Source organism: Elaeis guineensis, chromosome 14, assembly GCF_000442705.2.
Source record: "Elaeis guineensis isolate ETL-2024a chromosome 14, EG11, whole genome shotgun sequence".
NCBI lineage: Eukaryota > Viridiplantae > Streptophyta > Magnoliopsida > Arecales > Arecaceae > Elaeis > Elaeis guineensis.
The window spans coordinates 45,904,178-45,917,119 of NC_026006.2; positions in this window are offsets into that span (position 1 = coordinate 45,904,178).

Here is a 12,942-nt window from a genome sequence, read left to right on the forward strand (position 1 = left end):
GTTGATTTTAGTTTGAATTCAAATTTGATTTGAATTCAAATGTGTAACCACTTGTCTTTATCCTCTCACGCGGATAAGACACGTTTTGAACTGTTTTAAAAGAGATAGGGAGGTGGGGCGTGCGTAGAAAAATTTTGAGAAAGAAAGTGGGGCGTGAGAAACTTTTGTACATGAGTGAAAAGTCTAAAACTTTCCAGAGAAAAAGAAAGAAAAGAAAGAAAATTGGGCGCAAGATTTTCAGTGTGTTCCCTAGGGTTTCAGCTTGGGGTTTGGGAAGTGAGAACGTGAGTTACGAGTATCGTGAGCCCACCAAATTTTAGAAAGATCTTCAATATCCTCTCAAGCACATCTGCTGATGATCTGAAGTATCTGAAGAATCAACAGACATCGATCGAAGGAGTTCGATCAGCATCGACCGTCGAAAGGGCTCTACAACGAGCTAGCACCCGTGAGGAGCCGATCAGACCGGGAGACTCATGTGGACGATCCACAGAGGCCAGACGTACTGTATGGCTACATCGTGATGATCAGACTCTCTCGATGGTGATCAGATTGCGATGATCTACTACCCGCACAAAGGTATTGTGTTCTGAACACATTACAGTAAAGTGTTTACTGTTCAAATTCGAATTTCAAATTTAAATGCATGCATACTGTATATCATATTTAGATCCTAGTGTAGGGTAAATACATGTTAATTAATTAAATTAATTAATATTTTCTTCTGTAAAATCATAATTTTGAAAAAGTTTTAAAATTACCATTTTATCCCTGTACTGAATTTCGCTTCAAATGGTATCAGAGCAGGTTCTAAGATATGATATATGAATTTGCATGCATAGATTAAGTTATAATCTAAAAGTTTAAATTTAAAATTTGAAATTTAAATTTTGAATTTTGAATTTTGAAAGTTGTTCGAAATTCAAAATTCAATCATTTGAAATTCAAAATTTGAATTTTGAATTTTGAAATTTGAAATTTAAATTTTGAAATTTAAAATTCAAAAATTTGAAATTCAAAATTTGAAATTTAAAATTTAAAATTTGGTTAAAATTTCAAATTTTAAATTTTAAAATTTAAAATTTAAAATTTAAATTTTGAAATTGGTATAATTAGATATACATGATCCAAGTAGCAAGTAATCGAATTGGGTTGGTTGCCATGGCCGTCCGATCATAGGAGAAAAGTAGGGTTTAAAGGCCCTCTCCTCCCATTCGATGGGGTCTCCTATGGTGGTAGGGGTGCCGCTGCAATTATATCCCATACAGATGAAGCAGCAAAAGAACTTAATTATAAAGGTTCAATTATAAAATTTATCATGAATGTGTTAGATTAGATCTAAAGAAATATTCATGATTTATTTTGATTGAGTTATTTTCTGTTATGTAATTAGCAATAGGATTGCTATTTATGAAATGTGCTGATCTATTTATGAAATGAGTCAACATATTTGGTGAACAGAAAATAAAACCTTTCAAATATAAAACTTATTTTTGAAATGCCAAATCCTGACCCATCAGCCCAAATACTTAATTAAAAGAATTAAGTATTGTCAAGTTGGTCTAGAATTGTGAATTAAACCCTAAGACAATTGCATAAACTTGTGGATCAATGGGTTAGATGAATTAGGTCCATAATTGGGTTAGACCTAAGGTTAGCTTAAAAAATAGACTAAATGGAGTAATTGGTCAAATCTAATCAAAAGTTGAATTAGATTAGGTCAAGGATACTCTAGACTCAACTTCAATAGTTGTAGTTGAATGGATCCATGTCTTTAACTAGACCAAGATGGACTTAATTCATGGCTACGCGGTGGAGCCCTATTTACTAAGTTGATCAAAATTAAAACTAATAAACCAGTTGGTGTCTAAAGTAAGTTCGACAGTTTTGACCAGTGGTTCTTAAGCGGGAGCTACTCGCATTGATTCGATCATTGACGAGTTAATGGCAAATTCCAACCACTGATCTCACTTACCTGGCCAACCTGGTGAGTTAGGTTTTGATTAGATCACTTGATGATTAGGGCTCATCCATGTCATTAGGTAAATCAGTGTGACTGATTTAGGTGCTCCTAATGCCGGCTTTAATTAAATTCTTTTAATCTGACTTGGTGATGTCAGTGGGAGGATTGAAATTGGTTGGTTAATTTCTTCTCTTCTATCCTTTAATAAAATTCTCAAAATTATTAGGTCCCTAAAATGATTAAGTTATAGTGATAACTAAGTCATAGCCTCCCATTAAGTGAGTGATAATGAGTCCATTAGTTTAATAATCATTGGAGGTCCAAAGGCCTGGTGCTTATTGACTAATGGAATTATCATTCATAGTATGATAATTTAGTTTGAGTCTTTCTGATGGTGGTTAGGTTGGCCGGTCAAAGTCGGGCCTGATCATTTATTGATCCGATTCATCAAATCAAGTCATGTTAATGGTTGGACCTAATCAGATCTTTTCAATGAAGGCCAAAGCCTACTGATTAGGTTCTGGGGCAAAATTGATTACTAGAAGTTATTTAGAGAAACAACTGGTTATGAACCTACCTATAGATGCACATGGGTTGACCAACCAAAGTTGGGCTCGTGTGTAGTCTGTGTGGATTCTAGTACCCACTAATGAATTAAAGTAATTTCTCAAATTGGAGGTTGAGGCTACCAGTTCGTAAAAATATTAGGAGAAACTTTAGACTAAAGTCCAAGTCTTTAGTATTAATAATTTATATACTAATAGAGGTTTGATTTTTCTTTATACAGTTATGGCCACTATCCTGTAACTCCGATCATTATTAGATAATGACAAGCTCATGGGATCAAATTTCGATAGCTGGTATCGAAAATTAAAAATCGTCCTTGAGCATAAGTGGATCCTTTATGTAGTAACGGATCCTGCACCCGAGGAGCCAGCCCCGAACATGAGAGGGACGGTCCGAGACACTTACCAGAAGTGGCTCAACGACCGCACCACCGTTCAGTGCATAATGCTGACGGTAATGAATGATGAGTTCAGCTGCAGGTTTGAGAACATCCAGCCACAGGAGATGCTTCAAATATTGAGCGACTCTTTTGGCACGCCTGACAATGTTGAAAGGCATAAAACTAGTTGTGCCATTTTCAATGCTCGAATGAGGGATGGGGCCTCAGTCATCGATCATGTACTGTACATGATCGAAATGATTGAGCGTCTAAGTAAACTGGGCTTTTTCTTGCACAAGTAGCTCGGTAAGAATGCGATCCTTAATTCATTGCCCAAGTCCTTCCTCCCCTTCCTTACTCATTTTTTAATGACAAAGCCTGTAGTGAACTACCACGGCTTATTGGGGTTGCTGCAGAACTTTGAGAAGGACCACCAGCTCCATAAAGAGTCGGTGAATATTGTGGGAGGGTCTTCTTCTGGTCGTCGACCCTTTAAGAAAGAGAAGAAGAACAAGAAGAAGAAGAACAAGAAGGTACAGCCGCATGCTAGGACATCTGCACAGGGTCAGATCAAGAAGCGCAAGCCCGACCAGAGCCAGACAGAGTATTTCTTTTGTAAGAAGCAGGGGCACTGGAAGAGGAATTATCCTCTATACATTGACTCCCTGGACCCAAACAAGCCGAAGAAGAAGCAAGGTAATTATATGATAACACCTTGCAACTTTTTCATTTGTGATACTACTATCTGAGTATTGGATACCGGAAGTCCTTATCATATTTGCAATTCGATGCAGGGTCTGCAGGTCAGTAGGAGATTTGATGATGGTGAGAGGTTTCTGAACATTGAAGATGGAAGCAAAGTTTCAGTTCTAACTTTAGGAATCATGAACCTTGTAATCAATTTTCGTAATATAATTCTGAGTGAATGTTACTATTGTCCAAGTATTTTATTAAATATTATTTCTGTAGGCCTTTTGGCCATGTACGGTTATCAATTTTTAATAAAAAAAAATGTTTGCAATATCATTTTGAATGGTGTTACAATGTTTGTTGGACAACTAAATAATAAAATTTACTTACTATCACAACTTGTTAATGTGGTTCAAACCTCCGGTAAATATCCTAAAATAGATAATGTGTCAGAAGTCTACCTTTGACACTGTAGGCCAGGTCATATCAATAAGAATAGGATAAACAGGTTGGCTCAAGAAGAAACTCTTGAAGTTGCTGATTGTGAATCACTTCCAATCTGTGAGTCCTGTCTTCTTGAAAAAATGACCAAGTCACCTTTTACTGGAAAAGATGAGCGAGCTAGTGAACTCTTGGGTCTGGTACATTCTGATGTATATGGACCCATGAGCTCAAGTGCAAGAGGTGGATATTTTTACTTCATAACCTTCACAGACGACCTATCAAGGTATGGGTATGTTTATTTAATGAAGCATAAGTCAGAGTCGTTTGAAATGTTCAAACTATTCCGAAATGAGGTAGAAAAATAAACTGAAAAGTGTATTAAAACTCTTCGATCTGATCGAGAAGGTGAATACCTTTTCAATGAGTTTTTGACATATTTAGGGGAGAATGGGATTTTCTCTCAGTAGACTCCTCCTGAAACACCACAGCATAATGGTGTGTCTGAAAGGAGGAATCGGATCTTGTTAGACATGGTCCGATCTATGATGGAGTTTGCTGGTCTGCCGATCTTCCTCTGGGGATATGCGCTCGAATCGGCTTGTTACCTTCTAAATAGGGTTCTGAGTAAGTCTGTAACCAAAATGCCATATGAGTTATGGATAGGACATAAGCCAGTACTCTCGCACCTTAAGATTTGGGGGTGTCTGGCTTATGTTAAATGTTTAATTACGGATAAACTTGGACCTAGGTCTGACAAGTGTAATTTCATAGGGTACCCAAAAGAGACCAAAGGATATTATTTCTACCTAGCTGATGAGCAAAAGTGTTTGTCAGCCTTAAGGCAATCTTTTTAGAAAAGAAGTTTCTTGATGAAGGGACTGTTGCCTTTAAGGTCGAACTTGAGAAAGGTCGGCAGGTGAAAAAATTGACACAAGTAGCTGAACCTGAACCGAATTTGGTTAGATCAAATTCGGAGCCCATTGTTCCTGCACCCTTAAGGCGATCTAGTAGAGTACCACGTCAACCAGATAGATACTGTTGGGTATAAAATACCCACGACCGAAGTTCTCAGCGGGATTGACCCTTGCGGGCTCCGTCCACGACGCCAAGGAGGACTCCACCCGGACTCCTACGGGAGCCGAGCTCCGTCCGCAACTTCAAGGAAGACTCTGCCCGGACTCCTACGGGAGCCGGTCTCCATCCGCGACTCCAAGGAGGACTCCACCCGGACTCATACGGGAGCCGGGCTCCGTCCGCGACTCCAAGGAAGACTCCGTCTGGACTCCTACGGGAGCCGGGCTCCGTCCGCGACTCCAAGGAAGACTCCGCCCGGACTCCTACGGGAGCCGGGCTCTGTCCACGACTCCAAGGAAGACTCCGTCCGAACTCCTACGGGAGCCGGGCTCCATCCGCGACTCCAAAGAAGACTCCGCCCGGACTCCTACGGGAGCCGGTCTCCGTCTGCGACTTCAAGGAAGACTCCGTCCGGACTCATACGGGAGCCGGGCTCCGTCTGCGACTTCAAGGAAGACTTCGTCCGGACTCATACGGGAGCCGGGCTCCATCCGCGACTTCAAGGAAGACTCCGCCCGGACTCCTACGAGAGCCGGGCTCCGTCCGCGACTTCAAGGAAGACTTCGCTCGGACTCCTACGGGAGCTGGGCTCCATCCGTGACTTCAAGGAAGACTCCGCCCGGACTCCTACGGGAGCCGGTCTCCGTCCGTGACTCCAAGGAGGACTCCGCCCGGACTCCTACAGGAGCCGGGCTCCGTCCGCGACTTCAAGGAAGACTCCGCCCGGACTCATACGAGAGCCGGGCTCCGTCCGCGACTCCAAGGAAGACTCCGCCCGGACTCCTACGGAAGCTGGGCTCCGTCCGCGACTCCAAGGAGGACTCCGCCCGGACTCCTACGAGAGCCGGGCCCCATCCATGACTTCAACCGCAAGGGGGACTCCGCCCGGACTTCTACGAGAGCCGGGCTCCATCCTCAACTTCAACTGCCAGTAAGCCTTGTCTGGACTCCTACGGGAGCCAGACTTCACCTTTGATTTTAACTGCAGGAAGACTCCACCCGGACTCCTACGGGAGCCAGACTTCGCCTTTGATTTTAATTACAGGAAGACTCTGCCCGGACTCCTACGGGAGCCGGACTCCGCCTACGACTTTGACCGCAAGTAGACTCCGCCCGAACTTCTACGGGAGCCGGGCTCTGTCCTTAACTTCAACTGCCAGTAAGCTTTGTCCGGACTCCTATGGGAGCCGGACTCCGCCTACGACTTCGACTGTAAGTAGACTTCGCCCAAACTCCTACGGGTACCGGACCTCGCTACCGACTCCAACCGTACTTCGGCCGACAAGTCTGGACCCCCTGGCGCGATGCAACGACGACCACGATCCTGCTCCACTCCCTGCGATGGACCCTATGCAGCTCCATTACTCCCTGACAGACCGTATTACCGGCCACGATTCTACTCCACTCCCTGCGGTGGATCCTGTGCAATTCTACCGCTCCCTGACAAGTCACGACGACGGACGTCGCTCCACTCCTGTAACTGACTCCACGTGGTAAGCCACGATGATAGCCACGATCCCACTCCACTACCCTCTGCAATAAATTCCTCCTAACTCTGGACGGCCCACTATCAGACGGTTACAGGCGTCGCTATCAATTTGTCGCCCCCTCCGCCTATAAAAGGGGAACCCCAGATACGTTATTCGAAAAGCTCTAGTTTTTATCTCAAAACTCTGCTAAAATCTTCGTTCGAGCACTCCATTCTTGTTGAGGCAGAGAACTGACTTAAGTATCGGAGGGTCTTGCCGGAGCAACCCCACCTCCGGTTTAGACTTCTTTTGCAGGTCCCGACGGCGACTGCGACTCCCTCGACTCCAGCTTCTCCGGTGCAAGCGGATTTTTGCACCAACAGATACTATGGTTTCTTGGTCCAGGATGGAGATCCTATCGAACTTGATGAAAATGATGAGGATCCGATCACCTACATGAATGCAATGCAGAGACCTGACTCTAAGAAATGGCTAGAGGCCATGAAATTCGAAATGGAGTCCATGAAGGTCAACGATGTGTGGACATTGGTTGACCCACCTGAAGGAGTAAAACCCATAGGGTGTAAGTTGGTCTTCAAGAGGAAGAAGGGCGCAGACGAAAAGGTAGAAATCTATAAAGCCCATCTGGTTGCCAAGGGATATCGTCAACGTTATGGTATAGACTATGACGAGACGTTTTCTCCTGTGGCAATGCTCAAATCCATTCGAATTATGCTTGCGATAGCTGCCCATCTGGACTATGAAATCTGGTAGATGGATGTGAAGACAGCTTTCCTAAACGGAGAGCTGGACGAAGAGATGTATACGATACAACCTGAAGGATTCACATCCACAGATGAGTCTAAGGTATGCAGGCTACAGAGGTCCATTTATGGACTTAAACAGGCATCCCGAAGTTGGAACATACGTTTTGATAGGACGATCAAGATGTATGGCTTCGTTAAGAACGGAGAAGAGCCCTGCATTTATAAATGGGCTAATGGTCCAGTAGTGGTATTTCTTGTATTGTATGTGGATGATATTTTCTTAATCGGGAATGATGTCCCTACATTACAGGGAATAAAGATTTGGCTGTCGTCATAATTCTCTATGAAGGATCTGGGAGAAGCTTCCTACATCCTAGGGATGAGGATCTATAGGGATAGATCTAAAAAGTTGCTTGGCTTATCTCAGTCCACGTACATTGATACTATGCTGAAAAAGTTCAGCATAGAGAATTTCAAGAAAGGCTATCTACCGATAGGCCATAGAATTTCTCTCTCGAAGAGGAATTATTCGACAATACCTCAAGAGAGAGAGCGTATGAGTAAAATTTCATATGCTTCAGCAGTGAGATCTATCATGTACGCCATGACATGTACACGACCAGATGTGGCATACTCACTAGGGGTAGTGAGTAGATACCAATCTGATCCAGGAGAGAATCACTGGAAGGTTGTTAAAACCATCCTGAAGTATTTAAGAAATACTAAGGACAAGTGGCTTGTTTATGGTGAATCGGACTTGAGACTTATAGGATTTACAGACTCTAGTTTTCAGTCTGATCACGATGACAGCAAGAGTGTGTCGGGATTTATTTTTACCCTTAATGGTGAGGCTATCTGCTGAAAAAGTTTCAAGCAGCATACAGTGGCTGATTCAGTTTGCGAGGCAGAGTATGTCGCTACATTAGATGTTGCCAAAGAAGCAGTGTGGCTGAAAAAATTCATCACCGAGCTCGGAGTAGCACCCTCCTTTGTTGGTCCAGTTCTGCTCTACTGTGACAGCTATGGAGCCATTGCTCAGGCGAAGGAACCGAAGGCACACCAGCGAACAAAGCATATTCTGCGCCGCTACCATCTCATCCAAAAAATCATGGATCGAGGTGACGTCGACCTTCAGAAGATCGACGGGAAGGAGAATCTGGCCGACCCATTCACTAAAGCCATTGCAGTGAAGGAGTTCGACGACTTCAAGTCGAAGATGGGTATTAGATACTGCATCGATTAGCTTTAGACCAAGTAGGAGATTGTTGGGAATAGTATCCCAAAGTCAATCGTCAGCCTGTTGACGGTTGTGCTCTTTGTTGTATTAGTACATAAATTATAAATAAATAAAAGTTATTTTAGTATTTTTCATCATAAAATTATTTCATCTTCTAATGAACTCCTGTGTTGTGGTGAAGTCCTTAGGACTATTTAGACTCGACAAAGGAGGATTTGTCATTTAGTTCTTAAACCTGTTCGCGATCAAATGATACATTGTTACCAAGGACAATAATATTTATCGAGCATAGGTCGTTGTGTGCCATATAGGTTGGTTGTCCTCTTAACCAAAGAGTGTGGAGACACTGGTATGGCATATAGGTGAGATGTAAGGGTATATCTGCACTGAACGTGACCGACTCCGGAGCTTTTTCTGCTGTCAAAATTTGCTCCGATGAGATATGGGTATAACTATTCCTCTGACCTGAGACCACCATGGTGATTTGCAAGCAACTCACTGCACTTAGGTACTGGACTACCTGAATTTCTAATTCAGTGATGGAAGGCTGTTGGGTGTAGTCAAGTACTTGACTTGTCGGTGCGTGTGTCAAGATGGGATTGACCACTCTAGTTTAGGAGCTGTGTACAGTCATATTTTAATTTAGCAAAACTTTGGTCAGGGTAGTCCTAGTGAGGAGTCACAGGACTGATTGAGTTGAGCATGACTCGGATGATCTAATCAGGGTTGGCAGTTTAACCCTAAGTCATCCTAAACACAGGAGTCAAAAGGGATGAATTATACAGTAACCATATTTACGTAGGTTCTGAGTGTTGCGATTGCGACTATTCGATCTATCCGGATGTCGGGTACCATTGCTAGATGGTCACTTCGATTAGTACAGGAATTGGTTTCTGTGCTACCGGCTTAGATTCGAACCTACAGGGTCACACACATTAGAGGTTCCTATCTGATCTAATAGCTGATGAAGAGTTCTAATGTTCATGGACTATGAGTCCTACGTGTCTGGGATTCTGTGATCGAGAATCAGGATTCTCTGATCATGAGTCCTACACATTTTGGGTACCGGGGTCAAGAGTCCCACTGGTTTGGGACTCTTCGATCAAGGTTTCATATTGATGAACTTTGATACCCGATTGCCCATCGGATTTGGACTCAATATTTATGAGAGATTTTATTAATGATTTGATCGCTAATTAACTCAATTTAATTGAGTAATTATTTTTGGATCAAGTCAAATTGAATTGGATTCAGTTGGATTTGACCCGATTAGGTTAAGAGTTGACCTAATCGTCGAGATGGTTTGGTCCCTGATTTGATCAGGGGTTGGGCTTAGTCAATTTTTGATTTGATTAAGATTTTATTGAGCCTAATTAAGCTTAATTAAGTTGGGTTTAATTTAGTTTAATTGTGCTTAACCTATTTTGATTAGGTTGGTTCAATTAAGATCAAACCACCATTTGAATTTGAATCCCTGCACCACCTTAAATCTCTGCGCCCATTTGAATTCACGAGAAGAAACTTCTCATGAATTTTCTCTCACGCAAAGCCCTTCTCACGCCCACTCTTATGCGCCAATATTTGGATAAAGATGATTAGTTAGCCATTCAAATTCAAAGCATGTTTGAATTTGAATGGATAACTTATCTCTTGCGCCTACATGACATTATCCACTTTAGCTCCCCACATCTCACACGAGAAAGAGTTTCTCGTGAAACCTTTCCACGCACAAAGCAGCCTCGCACCTTCTCTTCTCATGCCCATGTGGATAGGGATGAGTTGGTTTTAGTTTGAATTCAAATTTGATTTGAATTCAAATGTGTAACCACTTGTCTTTATCCTCTCACGCGGATAAGATACGTTTTGAACTGTTTTAAAAGAGATAGGGAGGTGGGGCGTGCGTAGAAAAATTCTGAGAAAGAAAGTGGGGCGTGAGAAACTCTTGTGCGTGAGTGGAAAGTCTAAAACTTCCGAGGGAAAAAGAAAGAAAAGAAAGAAAATTGGGCACAGGGTTTTCAGTGTGTTCCCTAGAGTTTCAGCCTGGGGTTTGGGAAGTGAGAACGTGAGCTACGAGTGTCGTGAGCCCATCAAATTTTAGAGAGATCTTTAACATCCTCTCAAGCATGTTTGCTGATAATCTGAAGCATCTAAAGAATCAGCAGACATCGATCGAAGGAGTTCGATCAACATCGACCGTCGAAAGAGCTCTACAACGAGCTAGCACCCGTGAGGAGCCGATCAGATCGGAAGCCTCGTGTGGATGATCCGCAGTGGTCAGATGTGCTGTGTGGCTGCATCGCGATGATCAAATTCTCCCGACGGTGATCAAATTACAGCGATCTACTACCCGCACAAAAGTATTGTGTTCTGAACACATTACAGTAAAGTGTTTACTGTTCAAATTCGAATTTCAAATTTAAATGCATGCATGCTGTATATCATATTTAGATCCTAGTGTAGGGTAAACACATGTTAATTAATTAGATTAATTAATATTTTTCACTGTAAAATCATAATTTTAAAAAAAAATTAAAATTATCATTTTACCCCTGCACTGAATTTTGCTTCATAAAGGACACTGGAGCGATGGAGGAGATGGAGGGGAAGAGGTTTGCAACGGATTTCAAGCCACCGAAAAAGCGAGAGGGTGTGAGAGGTGGCCGCGATGTGAAGACAAAGAGATAGAAAGAGGGAGGTAGATAGGGTTTCACCATCCCCTATTTATTTTTTGGCTAATGACACTGAATACCTCTAGGGGGCTAGGAATAAGGAGACCTACCATTACCAATTCCATGGTCCATGGAATTGGTATTCTAGAATTAGGAAGGGTTGATCATAATTGTTAAACCAGGGTGGCCCACCACCATTTTTTCACCTATTTAGGGGAATAAGGTGGAATAAACCCTTATTCCATCCGAAATTATCCAACCAAATACTACCTAAAAGTATGCGGCCGAACCTTGGTAGCAATTGTAATGGTAACAACGGCCAATTCATCCTGAAGGGCCTGAACTCGATTTACTTAAAGGTCCATTCTCTTGTGAATAAAAAATTTATATAAAAATCTATATTTTTTAAATAATATTTATATAGAAAAAAAAAATATTCATATATTTTTACATATAGAAAAATGACTTCAAAATTTGTTATTCATATTCTTTTACATTACTACTTTTCTGAATAAGTTGTTAAAATTTATTCATATTTTTCATAATTTTTTTATATTTTTTAGATTTTAAAAAAATAAACAATTGAGTTATTGTATATTGAATGATAGAGATATTAGAAATGATGATGAGATATTTTAAGAATAAAATTAAATGTCTATTTTATTGACTAATGAAAAATTGATAATAGCCGCTTCTAGTTAGGCGAATAAGATTTTATCTTATTTTATGAATAAATATTATTTATAAAAAAATAATTTATTTATCTAAAAAAATATAAGAATATAAGTAAATTGATCAATTTTTTATAATATTTATCCATCAAAGGACGCTCCCTAGGTGTAATGTTCTCTGTAATCGGTATGTCCTGTTGTAACAAGAAGAGCAGTTTAGTTCAACGCGAACGTTTTGGATAGTGACAGTTACTAACGGTTATGCTTACTCATGTCACTGTAACGAAAGCAAAACATTTTTACAGAGCTGTCCACTAAGCGAGCTAATAAAGTTATGGTCAGAGATTTAGATTCAAATCCAATCTTTGTGAGGGTTTTAGACTTTAGTTAGTATGATTATTTTATGTTCAAAATTATTACTTTAGTCTATTGTAACCGGAGGACTTCAAAGCTATTGGTGAGGGTTTTGGACTTTAGTTAGTGTGACTATTTTATGTTCAAAATTATTACTTAAGTCTATTGTAACCGGAGGACTTCAAAGCTATTGGTTCTTTTTTTAACCTTTGATGGTATGTAGCATGAACATGCAGTGGCTATTGTACTATATATATATATATATATATATATATATATATATATATATATATATATTATGAATTGCATTCACTTTATCTTTATCTACTTTTATATGTCTGTTGTATGTGTTCATGGTTCGATACATATATATATATATATATATATATATATATATATATATATATATATATATATATATATATATATATATATATATATATATATATATATATTATGAATTGCATTCACTTTATCTTTATCTACTTTTATATGTCTGTTGTATGTGTTCATGGTTCGATACATAGCGAGCCGTCGGGCTCACACCTTCTCTTTTAATGGTTCTCAGAGGAGCAAAGCAACTAGAGCTGCTTTGTGATTGCAGAAATTAGTAGAATTGAGTTCTCATGTCATTTTTGGTTTTAGATTTGATTAGCTA